Below are 15071 nucleotides of genomic sequence, written 5' to 3' on the forward strand. Positions count from 1 at the left end.
TGCGCTGTATTAACTGTTACCCCCCTCCCCCTGAGGAGACTGTGCGCTGTATTAACTGTTACTCCCCCCTCCCCCTGAGGAGACTGTGCGCTGTATTAACTGTTACCCCCCTCCCCCCGAGGTGACTGTGCACTGTATTAACTGTTACCCCCCTCCCCCCGAGGAGACTGTGCGCTGTATTAACTGTTACCCCTCTCCCCCCGAGGAGACTGTGCGCTGTATTAACTGTTACCCCTCTCCCCCTGAGGAGACTGTGCGCTGTATTAACTGTTACCCCCCCTCCCCCTGAGGAGACTGTGCGCTGTATTAACTGTTACGCCCCCTCCCCCTGAGGAGACTGTGCGCTGTATTAACTGTTACCCCCCCTCCCCCTGAGGAGACTGTGCGCTGTATTAACTGTTACTCCCCCCCTCCCCTGAGGAGACTGTGCGCTGAATTAACTGTTACCCCCCTCCCCCCGAGGTGACTGTGCGCTGTATTAACTGTTACCCCCCTCCCCCCGAGGAGACTGTGCGCTGTGTTAACTGTTACCCCCCTCCCTGAGGAGACTGTGCGCTGTATTAACTGTTACCCCCCTCCCCCTGAGGAGACTGTGCGCTGTATTAACTGTTACCCCCCTCCCCCGAGGAGACTGTGCGCTGTATTAACTGTTACCCCCCCTCCCTGAGGAGACTGTGCGCTGTATTAACTGTTACCCCTCTCCCCCGAGGAGACTGTGCGCTGTATTAACTGTTACCCCTCTCCCCCCGAGGAGACTGTGCGCTGTATTAACTGTTACCCCCTCTCCCCCTGAGGAGACTGTGCGCTGTATTAACTGTTACCCCTCTCCCCCCCTGAGGAGACTGTGCGCTGTATTAACTGTTACCCCCTCTCCCCCCGAGGAGACTGTGCGCTGTATTAACTGTTACCCCTCTCCCCCCGAGGAGACTGTGCGCTGTATTAACTGTTACCCCTCTCCCCCTGAGGAGACTGTGCGCTGTATTAACTGTTACCCCTCTCCCCCTGAGGAGACTGTGCGCTGTATTAACTGTTACCCCTCTCCCCCTGAGGAGACTGTGCGCTGTATTAACTGTTACCCCCCTCCCCCCTGAGAAGACTGTGCGCTATATTAACTGTTACACCCCCCTCCCCCTGAGGAGACTGTGCGCTGTATTAACTGTTACCCCTCTCCCCCCGAGGAGACTGTGCGCTGTATTAACTGTTACCCCCCCTCCCCCGAGGAGACTGTGCGCTGTATTAACTGTTACCCCCCCTCCCCCTGAGGAGACTGTGCGCTGTATTAACTGTTACCCCCCTCCCCCTGAGGAGACTGTGCGCTGTATTAACTGTTACCCCCCCCTCTCCCCGAGGAGACTGTGCGCTGTATTAACTGTTACCCCTCTCCCTCCGAGGAGACTGTGCGCTGTATTAACTGTTACCCCCCTCCCCCTGAGGAGACTGTGCGCTGTATTAACTGTTACCCCCCCTCCCCCTGAGGAGACTGTGCGCTGTATTAACTGTTACCCCCCCTCCCACCGAGGAGACTGTGCGCTGTATTAACTGTTACCCCCCTCCCCTGAGGAGACTGTGCACTGTATTAACTGTTACTCCCCCCCTCCCCCTGAGGAGACTGTGCGCTGTATTAACTGTTACCCCCCCTCCCCCTGAGGAGACTGTGCGCTGTATTAACTGTTACTCCCCCCTCCCCCTGAGGAGACTGTGCGCTGTATTAACTGTTACCCCCCCCCTCCCCCCGAGGAGACTGTGTGCTGTATTAACTGTTACCCCCCTCCCCCTGAGGAGACTGTGCGCTGTATTAACTGTAACCCCCCTCCCCCCGAGGAGACTGTGCGCTGTATTAACTGTTACCCCCCCCTCCCTGAGGAGACTGTGCGCTGTATTAACTGTTACCCCCCTCCCCCCGAGGAGACTGTGCGCTGTATTAACTGTTACCCCTCTCCCCCTGAGGAGACTGTGCGCTGTATTAACTGTTACCCCTCTCCCCCCGAGGAGACTGTGCGCTGTATTAACTGTTACCCCCCCTCTCCCCCTGAGGAGACTGTGCGCTGTATTAACTGTTACCCCCCTCCCTGAGGAGACTGTGCGCTGTATTAACTGTTACTCCCCCCCTCCCCTGAGGAGACTGTGCGCTGTATTAACTGTTACCCCCCCCCCTCCCCCCGAGGAGACTGTGCGCTGTATTAACTGTTACCCCCCCTCCCCCCGAGGAGACTGTTCGCTGTATTAACTGTTACCCCCCCCCCCGAGGAGACTGTGCGCTGTATTAACTGTTAGCCCTCTCCCCCCGAGGAGACTGTGCGCTGTATTAACTGTTACCCCCCTCCCCCTGAGGAGACTGTGCGCTGTATTAACTGTTACCCCCCTCCCCCTGAGGAGACTGTGCGCTGTATTAACTGTTACCCCCCTCCCCCTGAGGAGACTGTGCGCTGTATTAACTGTTACCCCCCTCCCCCCGAGCAGACTGTGCGCTGTATTAACTGTTACCCCCCCTCCCCCTGAGGAGACTGTGCACTGTATTAACTGTTACCCCCTCCCCGAGGAGACTGTGCGCTGTATTAACTGTTACCCCTCTCCCCCCGAGGAGACTGTGCGCTGTATTAACTGTTACCACCTCCCCGAGGAGACTGTGCGCTGTATTAACTGTTACCCCCGCCCTCCCCCCGAGGAGACTGTGCGCTGTATTAACTGTTACCCCCCTCCCCCTGAGGAGACTGTGCGCTGTATTAACTGTTACCCCTCTCCCCCGAGGAGACTGTGCGCTGTATTAACTGTTACACCCCCTCCCCCCGAGGAGACTGTGCGCTGTATTAACTGTTAACCCCCTCCCCCCGAGGAGACTGTGCGCTGTATTAACTGTTACCCCCTCTCCCCCGAGGAGACTGTGCGCTGTATTAACTGTTACCCCCCCTCCCCCTGAGGAGACTGTGCGCTGTATTAACTGTTACCCCCTCCCCCTGAGGAGACTGTGCGCTGTATTAACTGTTACCCCTCTCCCCCCGAGGAGACCGTGCGCTGTATTAACTGTTACCCCTCTCCCCCTGAGGAGACTGTGCGCTGTATTAACTGTTACCCCCCCCTCTCCCCCGAGGAGACTGTGCGCTGTATTAACTGTTACCCCCTTCCCCTGAGGAGACTGTGCGCTGTATTAACTGTTACCCCCCTCTCCCCCGAGGAGACTGTGCGCTGTATTAACTGTTACCCCCCCTCCCCCTGAGGAGACTGTGCGCTGTATTAACTGTTACCCCCCTCCCTGAGGAGACTGTGCGCTGTATTAACTGTTACCCCCCTCCCTGAGGAGACTGTGCGCTGTATTAACTGTTACCCCTCTCCCCCCGAGGAGACTGTGCGCTGTATTAACTGTTACCCCTCTCCCCCTGAGGAGACTGTGCGCTGTATTAACTGTTACCCCTCTCCCCCCGAGGAGACTGTGCGCTGTATTAACTGTTACCCCTCTCCCCCGAGGAGACTGTGCGCTGTATTAACTGTTACCCCTCTCCCCCCGAGGAGACTGTGCGCTGTATTAACTGTTACCCCCCCCTCCCCCTGAGGAGACTGTGCGCTGTATTAACTGTTACCCCCCTCCCCCCGAGGAGACTGTGCGCTGTATTAACTGTTACCCCCCTCCCTGAGGAGACTGTGCGCTGTATTAACTGTTACCCCCCTCCCTGAGGAGACTGTGCGCTGTATTAACTGTTACCCCCCTCCCCCCGAGGAGACTGTGCGCTGTATTAACTGTTACCCCCCTCCTCCTGAGGAGACTGTGCGCTGTATTAACTGTTACCCCCTCTCCCCCTGAGGAGACTGTGCGCTGTATTAACTGTTACCCCCCCTCCCTGAGGAGACTGTGCGCTGTATTAACTGCTCCCCCGTCCCCCTGAGGAGACTGTTCGCTGTATTAACCTGTTACCCCTCTCCCCCCGAGGAGACTGTGCGCTGTATTAACTGTTACCCCCCTCCCCCCGAGGAGACTGTGCGCTGTATTAACTGTTACCCCCCCTCCCTGAGGAGACTGTGCGCTGTATTAACTGTTACCCCCCTCCCCCCGAGGAGACTGTGCGCTGTATTAACTGTTACCCCCCCCTCCCTGAGGAGACTGTGCGCTGTATTAACTGTTACCCCCCCTCCCCCCGAGGAGACTGTGCGCTGTATTAACTGTTACCCCCTCTCCCTGAGGAGACTGTGCGCTGTATTAACTGTTACCCCTCTCCCCCTGAGGAGACTGTGCGCTGTATTAACTGTTACCCCCCTCCCCCCGAGGAGACTGTGCGCTGTATTAACTGTTACCCCCCCTCCCCCCGAGGAGACTGTGCGCTGTATTAACTGTTACCCCCCCCTCCCCCCGAGGAGACTGTGCGCTGTATTAACTGTTACCCCCCCTCCCCAAGGAGACTGTGCGCTGTATTAACTGTTACCCCCCTCCCCCTGAGGAGACTGTGCGCTGTATTAACTGTTACTCCCCCTCCCCCTGAGGAGACTGTGCGCTGTATTAACTGTTACTCCCCCTCCCCCAAGGAGACTGTGCGCTGTATTAACTGTTACCCCCCTCCCCCCGAGGAGACTGTGCGCTGTATTAACTGTTACCCCCCTCCCCCTGAGGAGACTGTGCGCTGTATTAACTGTTACCCCCCCCTCCCCCAAGGAGACTGTGCGCTGTATTAACTGTTACCCCTCTCCCCCCAAGGAGACTGTGCGCTGTATTAACTGTTACCCCCCCTCCCCCTGAGGAGACTGTGCGCTGTATTAACTGTTACCCCCCCCTCCCCCTGAGGAGACTGTGCGCTGTATTAACTGTTACCCCCCCCTCCCCCCGAGGAGACTGTGCGCTGTATTAACTGTTACCTCCCCTCCCCCAAGGAGACTGTGCGCTGTATTAACTGTTACCCCCCTCCCCCTGAGGAGACTGTGCGTTGTATTAACTGTTACCCCCCTCCCCCAAGGAGACTGTGCGCTGTATTAACTGTTACCCCCCTCCCCCCGAGGAGACTGTGCGCTGTATTAACTGTTACCCCCCCCTCCCTGAGGAGACTGTGCGCTGTATTAACTATTACCCCCCCTCCCCCCGAGGAGACTGTGCGCTGTATTAACTGTTACCCCCCTCCCCCCGAGGAGACTGTGCGCTGTATTAACTGTTACCCCCCCTCCCTGAGGAGACTGTGCGCTGTATTAACTGTTACCCCCCCCTCCCCCCGAGGAGACTGTGCGCTGTATTAACTGCTCCCCCCTCCCCCTGAGGAGACTGTGCGCTGTATTAACTGTTACCCCCCCTCCCTGAGGAGACTGTGCGCTGTATTAACTGTTACCCCCCCTCCCTGAGGAGACTGTGCGCTGTATTAACTGTTACCCCCCTCCCCCTGAGGAGACTGTGCGCTGTATTAACTGTTACCCCTCTCCCCCTGAGGAGACTGTGCGCTGTATTAACTGTTACCCCCCCTCCCCCCGAGGAGACTGTGCGCTGTATTAACTGTTACCCCCCTCCCCCTGAGGAAACTGTGCGCTGTATTAACTGTTACTCCCCCCCTCCCCCTGAGGAGACTGTGCGCTGTATTAACTGTTACCCCCCCCTCCCCGAGGAGACTGTGCGCTGTATTAACTGTTACCCCCCTCCCCCTGAGGAGACTGTGCGCTGTATTAACTGTTACCCCCCCTCCCCCAAGGAGACTGTGCGCTGTATTAACTGTTACCCCCCCTCCCCCGAGGAGACTGTGCGCTGTATTAACTGTTACCCCCCTCCCTGAGGAGACTGTGCGCTGTATTAACTGTTACCCCCCCTCCCTGAGGAGACTGTGCGCTGTATTAACTGCTCCCCCCTCCCCCTGAGGAGACTGTGCGCTGTATTAACTGTTACCCCCCTCCCTGAGGAGACTGTGCGCTGTATTAACTGTTACCCCCTCCCTGAGGAGACTGTGCGCTGTATTAACTGTTACCCCTCTCCCCCTGTGGAGACTGTGCGCTGTATTAACTGTTACCCCCCCTCCCCCCGAGGAGACTGTGCGCTGTATTAACTGTTACCCCCCCTCCCCCCGAGGAGACTGTGCGCTGTATTAACTGTTACCCCCCTCCCCCCGAGGGGACTGTGCGCTGTATTAACTGTTACCCCCCTCCCTGAGGAGACTGTGCGCTGTATTAACTGCTCCCCCCTCCCCCTGAGGAGACTGTGCGCTGTATTAACTGCTCCCCCCTCCCCCTGAGGAGACTGTGCGCTGTATTAACTGTTACCCCCCTCCCTGAGGAGACTGTGCGCTGTATTAACTGTTACCCCCCCTCCCTGAGGAGACTGTGCGCTGTATTAACTGTTACCCCCCTCCCTGAGGAGACTGTGCGCTGTATTAACTGTTACCCCACTCCCCCTGAGGAGACTGTGCGCTGTATTAACTGCTCCCCCCTCCCCCTGAGGAGACTGAGCGCTGTATTAACTGTTACCCCCTCTCCCCCCGAGGAGACTGTGCGCTGTATTAACTGTTACCCCCCCTCCCCCCGAGGAGACTGTGCGCTGTATTAACTGTTACCCCCCCCTCCCCCTGAGGAGACTGTGCGCTGTATTAACTGTTACCCCCCCTCCCCCCGAGGAGACTGTGCGCTGTATTAACTGTTACTCCCCCCCTCCCCCTGAGGAGACTGTGCGCTGTATTAACTGTTACTCCCCCCTCCCCCCGAGGAGACTGTGCGCTGTATTAACTGTTACCCCCCTCCCTGAGGAGACTGTGCGCTGTATTAACTGTTACCCCTCTCCCCCTGAGGAGACTGTGCGCTGTATTAACTGTTACCCCCCTCCCCCCGAGGAGACTGTGCGCTGTATTAACTGTTACCCCCCCTCCCCCCGAGGAGACTGTGCGCTGTATTAACTGTTACCCCCCCTCCCCCCGAGGAGACTGTGCGCTGTATTAACTGTTACCCCCCCCTCCCCCAAGGAGACTGTGCGCTGTATTAACTGTTACCCCCCTCCCCCTGAGGAGACTGTGCGCTGTATTAACTGTTACTCCCCCTCCCCCTGAGGAGACTGTGCAATGTATTAACTGTTACTCCCCCTCCCCCAAGGAGACTGTGCGCTGTATTAACTGTTACCCCCCTCCCCCCGAGGAGACTGTGCGCTGTATTAACTGTTACCCCCCTCCCCCTGAGGAGACTGTGCGCTGTATTAACTGTTACCCCCCCCTCCCCCCAAGGAGACTGTGCGCTGTATTAACTGTTACCCCTCTCCCCCAAGGAGACTGTGCGCTGTATTAACTGTTACCCCCCTCCCCCTGAGGAGACTGTGCGCTGTATTAACTGTTACCCCCCCCTCCCCCCTGAGGAGACTGTGCGCTGTATTAACTGTTACCCCCCCCTCCCCCCGAGGAGACTGTGCGCTGTATTAACTGTTACCTCCCCTCCCCCCAAGGAGACTGTGCGCTGTATTAACTGTTACCCCCCTCCCCCTGAGGAGACTGTGCGTTGTATTAACTGTTACCCCCCCTCCCCCAAGGAGACTGTGCGCTGTATTAACTGTTACCCCCCCTCCCCCCGAGGAGACTGTGCGCTGTATTAACTGTTACCCCCCCTCCCTGAGGAGACTGTGCGCTGTATTAACTGTTACCCCCCCTCCCCCCGAGGAGACTGTGCGCTGTATTAACTGTTACCCCCCTCCCCCCGAGGAGACTGTGCGCTGTATTAAGTGTTACCCCCCTCCCTGAGGAGACTGTGCGCTGTATTAACTGTTACCCCCCCTCCCCCCGAGGAGACTGTGCGCTGTATTAACTGCTCCCCCCTCCCCCTGAGGAGACTGTGCGCTGTAGTAACTGTTACCCCCCTCCCTGAGGAGACTGTGCGCTGTATTAACTGTTACCCCCCTCCCTGAGGAGACTGTGCGCTGTATTAACTGTTACCCCCCTCCACCTGAGGAGACTGTGCGCTGTATTAACTGTTACCCCTCTCCCCCTGAGGAGACTGTGCGCTGTATTAACTGTTACCCCCCCTCCCCCCGAGGAGACTGTGCGCTGTATTAACTGTTACCCCCCCTCCCCCTGAGGAAACTGTGCGCTGTATTAACTGTTACTCCCCCCTCCCCCTGAGGAGACTGTGCGCTGTATTAACTGTTACCCCCCTCCCCGAGGAGACTGTGCGCTGTATTAACTGTTACCCCCCTCCCCCTGAGGAGACTGTGCGCTGTATTAACTGTTACCCCCCCTCCCCCCGAGGAGACTGTGCGCTGTATTAACTGTTACCCCCCTCCCCCCGAGGAGACTGTGCGCTGTATTAACTGTTACCCCCCTCCCTGAGGAGACTGTGCGCTGTATTAACTGTTACCCCCCCCTCCCTGAGGAGACTGTGCGCTGTATTAACTGCTCCCCCCTCCCCCTGAGGGGACTGTGCGCTGTATTAACTGTTACCCCCCTCCCTGAGGAGACTGTGCGCTGTATTAACTGTTACCCCCCTCCCTGAGGAGACTGTGCGCTGTATTAACTGTTACCTCCCTCCCCCTGAGGAGACTGTGCGCTGTATTAACTGTTACCCCTCTCCCCCTGAGGAGACTGTGCGCTGTATTAACTGTTACCCCCCCTCCCCCCGAGGAGACTGTGCGCTGTATTAACTGTTACCCCCCGAGGAGACTGTGCGCTGTATTAACTGTTACCCCCCTCCCTGAGGAGACTGTGCGCTGTATTAACTGTTACCTCCCTCCCCCTGAGGAGACTGTGCGCTGCATTAACTGTTACCCCTCTCCCCCTGAGGAGACTGTGCGCTGTATTAACTGTTACCCCCCCCCTCCCCCAAGGAGACTGTGCGCTGTATTAACTGTTACCCCCCTCCCCCCGAGGAGACTGTGCGCTGTATTAACTGTTACCCCCCCCTCCCCCCGAGGAGACTGTGCGCTGTATTAACTGTTACCCCCCTCCCCCCGAGGAGACTGTGCGCTGTATTAACTGTTACCCCCCCTCCCTGAGGAGACTGTGCGCTGTATTAACTGCTCCCCCCTCCCCCTGAGGAGACGGTGCGCTGTATTAACTGCTCCCCCCTCCCCCTGAGGAGACTGAGCGCTGTATTAACTGTTAACCCCCTCCCCCTGAGGAGACTGTGCGCTGTATTAACTGTTACCCCCCCCTCCCCCTGAGGAGACTGTGCGCTGTATTAACTGTTACCCCCCCTCCCCCTGAGGAGACTGTGCGCTGTATTAACTGCTCCCCCCCTCCCCCTGAGGAGACTGTGCGCTGTATTAACTGTTACCCCTCTCCCCCCGAGGAGACTGTGCGCTGTATTAACTGTTACCCCCCCTCCCCCCGAGGAGACTGTGCGCTGTATTAACTGTTACCCCCCCTCCCCCTGAGGAGACTGTGCGCTGTATTAACTGTTACCCCCCCTCCCCCCGAGGAGACTGTGCGCTGTATTAACTGTTACTCCCCCCCTCCCCCTGAGGAGACTGTGCGCTGTATTAACTGTTACTCCCCCCTCCCCCTGAGGAGACTGTGCGCTGTATTAACTGTTACCCCCCCTCCCCCTGAGGAGACTGTGCGCTGTATTAACTGTTACCCCCCCTCCCCCTGAGGAGACTGTGCGCTGTATTAACTGTTACTCCCCCCTCCCCCTGAGGAGACTGTGCGCTGTATTAACTGTTACCCCCCTCCCTGAGGAGACTGTGCGCTGTATTAACTGTTACCCCCCTCCCCCCGAGGTGACTGTGCGCTGTATTAACTGTTACCCCCCTCCCCCGAGGAGACTGTGCGCTGTATTAACTGTTACCCCCCTCCCTGAGGAGACTGTGCGCTGTATTAACTGTTACCCCCCTCCCCCTGAGGAGACTGTGCGCTGTATTAACTGTTACCCCCCCGAGTAGACTGTGCGCTGTATTAACTGTTACCCCCCTCCCCCCGAGGAGACTGTGCGCTGTATTAACTGTTACCCCCCTCCCTGAGGAGATTGTGCGCTGTATTAACTGTTACGCCCCTCCCTGAGGAGACTGTGCGCTGTATTAACTGTTACCCCTCTCCCCGAGGAGACTGTGCGCTGTATTAACTGTTACCCCTCTCCCCCGAGGAGACTGTGCGCTGTATTAACTGTTACCCCTCTCCCCCTGAGGAGACTGTGCGCTGTATTAACTGTTACCCCCCTCCCCCCGAGGAGACTGCGCACTGTATTAACTGTTACCCCTCTCCCCCCGAGGAGACTGTGCGCTGTATTAACTGTTACCCCGCCTCCCCCCGAGGAGACTGTGCGCAGTATTAACTGTTACCCCCCTCCCCCCGAGGAGACTGTGCGCAGTATTAACTGTTACCCCTCTCCCCCCGAGGAGACTGTGCGCTGTATTAACTGTTACCCCTCTCCCCCGAGGAGACTGTGCGCTGTATTAACTGTTACCCCCCCTCCCCCTGAGGAGACTGTGCGCTGTATTAACTGTTACCCCCCTCCCTGAGGAGACTGTGCGCTGTATTAACTGTTACCCCTCTCCCCCCGAGGAGACTGTGCGCTGTATTAACTGTTACCCCTCTCCCCTGAGGAGACTGTGCGCTGTATTAACTGTTACCCCTCTCCCCCTGAGGAGACTGTGCGCTGTATTAACTGTTACCCCTCTCCCCCCGAGGAGACTGTGCGCTGTATTAACTGTTACCCCTCTCCCCCTGAGGAGACTGTGCGCTGTATTAACTGTTACCCCCTCTCCCCCTGAGGAGACTGTGCGCTGTATTAACTGTTACCCCCCCTCCCCCTGAGGAGACTGTGCGCTGTATTAACTGTTACCCCCCCCTCCCCCTGAGGAGACTGTGCGCTGTATTAACTGTTACCCCCCTCCCCCTGAGGAGACTGTGCGCTGTATTAACTGTTACTCCCCCCTCCCCCTGAGGAGACTGTGCGCTGTATTAACTGTTACCCCCCCTCCCCCCGAGGTGACTGTGCGCTGTATTAACTGTTACCCCCCTCCCCCCGAGGAGACTGTGCGCTGTGTTAACTGTTACCCCCCTCCCTGAGGAGACTGTGCGCTGTATTAACTGTTACCCCCCTCCCCCTGAGGAGACTGTGCGCTGTATTAACTGTTACCCCCCTCCCCCCCCCGAGGAGACTGTGCGCTGTATTAACTGTTACCCCCCTCCCTGAGGAGACTGTGCGCTGTATTAACTGTTACCCCCCTCCCTGAGGAGACTGTGCGCTGTATTAACTGTTACCCCTCTCCCCCCGAGGAGACTGTGCGCTGTATTAACTGTTACCCCTCTCCCCCCGAGGAGACTGTGCGCTGTATTAACTGTTACCCCTCTCCCCCTGAGGAGACTGTGCGCTGTATTAACTGTTACCCCTCTCCCCCCGAGGAGACTGTGCACTGTATTAACTGTTACCCCTCTCCCCCCGAGGAGACTGTGCGCTGTATTAACTGTTACCCCTCTCCCCCCGAGGAGACTGTGCGCTGTATTAACTGTTACCCCTCTCCCCTGAGGAGACTGTGCGCTGTATTAACTGTTACCCCTCTCCCCCCGAGGAGACTGTGCGCTGTATTAACTGTTACCCCTCTCCCCCTGAGGAGACTGTGCGCTGTATTAACTGTTACCCCCCTCCCCCCGAGGAGACTGTGCGCTGTATTAACTGTTACCCCCCCCTCCCCCTGAGGAGACTGTGCGCTGTATTAACTGTTACCCCCCTCCCCCTGAGGAGACTGTGCGCTGTATTAACTGTTACCCCCCTCCCCCCGAGGAGACTGCGCGCTGTATTAACTGTTACCCCCCTCCCCCCGAGGAGACTGTGCGCTGTATTAACTGTTACCCCTCTCCCCCCGAGGAGACTGTGCGCTGTATTAACTGTTACCCCCCCCCCTCCCCCCGAGGAGACTGTGCGCTGTATTAACTGTTACCCCCCCTCCTCCTGAGGAGACTGTGCGCTGTATTAACTGTTACCCCCTCCCCCTGAGGAGACTGTGCGCTGTATTAACTGTTATCCCCCCTCCCCCAAGGAGACTGTGCGCTGTATTAACTGTTACCCCCCCTCCCCCTGAGGAGACTGTGCGCTGTATTAACAGTTACCCCCCCTCCCTGAGGAGACTGTGCGCTGTATTAACTGTTACCCCTCTCCCCCTGAGGAGACTGTGCGCTGTATTAACTGTTACCCCTCTCCCCCCGAGGAGACTGTGCGCTGTATTAACTGTTACCCCTCTCCCCCCGAGGAGACTGTGCGCTGTATTAACTGTTACCCCCCTCCCCCTGAGGAGACTGTGCGCTGTATTAACTGTTACCCCACTCCCCCTGAGGAGACTGCGCTGTATTAACTGTTACCCCCCTCCCTGAGGAGACTGTGCGCTGTATTAACTGTTACCCCCCCTCCCCCTGAGGAGACTGTGCGCTGTATTAACTGTTACCCCACTCCCCCTGAGGAGACTGCGCTGTATTAACTGTTACCCCCCTCCTCCTGAGGAGACTGTGCGCTGTATTAACTGCTCCCCCCTCCCCCTGAGGAGACTGTGCGCTGTATTAACTGGTCCCCCCTCCCCCTGAGGAGACTGTGCGCTGTATTAACTGGTCCCCCTGCCACCAGTGCTCCATGCCCTGATATCCCCAGTGCCCTGTTTAACTCCCCGTCACCTTCTTGATCCCAGACCGTACCGGCTTAGCACAGTAGCCCAGAAGAGGGTCCAGCGGCACCATCCTGGCACAGTATCAGAGGATTCACGCTTCAGTCATAAGGCCCCGATACCTGCACGGTTGGTTTGTCACCTTCCGCGTTCCCTCCCCCAACCCCCATGGTGTACCAGCTGACAGGACAGGTAACAGACAAGTGAACCACAACCCAGCCCACCCTAGCCATCCTGGAGAGTGGGAATTATAAACCCTGACCCACAGCGCCCGGTCTGGGCCGAGGAGGGGGGGCAGGATTGTGCGGTTACTCACGGCCAAGTGTAAGGGGCTGGCTGAGGCTGCGTTCTCGCCATCGTTCAGGCTGTCGAAGGTCGTGTCGATGAGCTGTGAGAGCAGGGAGACAGGTCAGTCAGCACCCTCCACCCCAGACCCCACAGGCACAGCACGGCACAGCACACAGGAGACAGCACACATGGGCAAAGGGCACAGTCACAAACACTGACCCACCACCCCCACTGGCAAAACCCTCATCCCCCCGGCACCGGCCCCCCTACACACCCTCCCTATCTGTGTGTGTGGGTCACCCCCTAAACCCCCTCCCTATCTCTGTGTGCGTCCCCCACCCCCTCCCTCTGTGTGTGTCACACCCCCCTCCAGCCCCCTACACCCCCTCCCTGTCTCTGTGTGTGTCACCCCCCCCAGCCCCCTACACCCCCTCCCTATCTCTGTGTGTGTCACCCCCCTTCCCCCCCCAGCTCTGTGTGCGTCACCCCCTCCAGCCCCCTCCCTATCTCTGTGTGTGTCACCCCCTCCAGCCCCCTACATCCCCTCCCTATCTCTGTGTGTGTCACCCCCTCCAGCCCCCTACACCCCCTCCCTATCTCTGTGTGTGTCACCCCCTCCAGCCCCCTCCACCCCCTCCCTATCTCTGTGTGTGTCACCCCCTCCAGCCCCCTACATCCCCTCCCTATCTCTGTGTGTGTCACCCCCTCCAGCCCCCTACACCCCCTCCCTATCTCTGTGTGTGTCACCCCCTCCAGCCCCCTCCACCCCCTCCCTATCTCTGTGTGTGTCACCCCCTCCAGCCCCCTCCACACCCTCCCTATCTCTGTGTGTGTCACCCCCCTACACCCCCTCCCTATCTTGGTGTGTGTCACCCCCTCCAGCCCCCTACACCCCCTCCCTACCTCGGTGTGTGTCACCCCCTCCAGCCCCCTACACCCCCTCCCTATCTCGGTGTGTGTCACCCCCTCCAGCCCCCTACACCCCCTCCCTACCTCGGTGTGTGTCACCCCCTCCAGCCCCCTACACCCCCTCCCTATCTCTGTGTGTGTCACCCCCTCCAGCCCCCTACACCCCCTCCCTATCTCTGTGTGTGTCACCCCCTCCAGCCCCGGCCTCTCTACTCCGTGCAATGGCAAACGGCCAACCCTCCACACCGGATTCTGATAGCCGCCCGATCGCTGGCCGTTCTCTGCTGCCCTCGGGGGGGCCTCGTGTTTGGACCCAAAACCCCTCCCCCGCGCCCTGTTTAACAGCAGCCGGGACCGAGGAAGGAGCCTTGAGGGAGGGGCACCGAGACCTCCCCGGGTTGGCCGCCGAGGTATGGTCACCGAGTGAAAGGCGCAATGTAAATGCACTGACCAGCTCCAGGTTCTGCCTGCTCCCGTGTGCTGCAGCATAGTGTATTGCACTGTAACCGTGTTTGTCCTGAATCGAGGGGTCCACACCAGTGTCCAGTAAATACTCCAGACAGCTGTAAACAGGAGAGAGCAGGGGTTACAACCAAGGGCAGGGAGGGGTCAACCCAGTGGGTGGGAGACTGACGGGGGATGGGGGTCGGGGGACTGACCGGGAATGGGGGTCGGGGGACTGACCGGGAATGGGGGTCGGGCCGTTGGGGGGAGGGGGGACTGACCGGCGGTGGGGGTCGGGGGACTGACCGGGGATGGGGGTCGGGGGACTGACCGGGAATGGGGGTCGGGGGACTGACCGGGAATGGGGGTCGGGCCGTTGGGGGGAGGGGGGACTGACCGGGGATGGGGGTCGGGCCGTTAGGGGGAGGGGGGACTGACCGGGGATGGGGGTCGGGCCGTTGGGGGAGGGGGGGACTGACCGGGGATGGGGGTCGGGCCGTTAGGGGGAGGGGGGACTGACCGGGGATGGGGCTCGGGCCGTTGGGGGAGGGGGGACTGACCGGGGATGGGGGTCGGGCCGTTAGGGGGAGGGGGGACTGACCGGGGATGGGGCTCGGGCCGTTGGGGGAGGGGGGACTGACCGGGGATGGGGGTCGGGGCCGTTAGGGGGAAGGGGGACTGACCGGGGATGGGGCTCGGGCCGCTGGGGGAGGGGGGACTGACCGGGAATGGGGGTCAGGCTGTTGCGGGAGAGGGGAGGGTGTTGGGGGAGAGGGTCGGGCTGTTGGGGGGACGTGCTGTTGGGGGAGAGGGGAGGGTGTTGGGGGGTCGGACTGTTGGGGGAGAGGGGAGGGTGTTGGGGGGTCGGACTGTTGGGGGAGAGGGGAGGGTGTTGGGGGAGAGGGTCGGGCTG

At 58.9% G+C, this 15071-nt stretch overlaps 1 long non-coding RNA gene across 1 annotated transcript in view; it reads right to left on the bottom strand.

Annotated features, from left to right (window-relative positions):
• Positions 1-14279, bottom strand: part of LOC140471326 (uncharacterized) — a 32793-nt gene extending 18514 nt beyond the window's left edge. Inside the window, exons 1-2 of the long non-coding RNA XR_011956970.1 lie at positions 14166-14279; positions 12834-12905 (exon numbers count right to left, since the gene is read on the bottom strand). This is a non-coding gene — a long non-coding RNA (uncharacterized lncRNA). The remainder of the gene's footprint in view (positions 1-12833; positions 12906-14165) is intronic.
• Between the last annotated feature and the right edge of the window lie 792 nt (positions 14280-15071).

The sequence above is a fragment of the Chiloscyllium punctatum genome, chromosome X (genome assembly GCF_047496795.1).
Source record: "Chiloscyllium punctatum isolate Juve2018m chromosome X, sChiPun1.3, whole genome shotgun sequence".
Classification (NCBI taxonomy): Eukaryota; Metazoa; Chordata; class Chondrichthyes; order Orectolobiformes; family Hemiscylliidae; genus Chiloscyllium; species Chiloscyllium punctatum.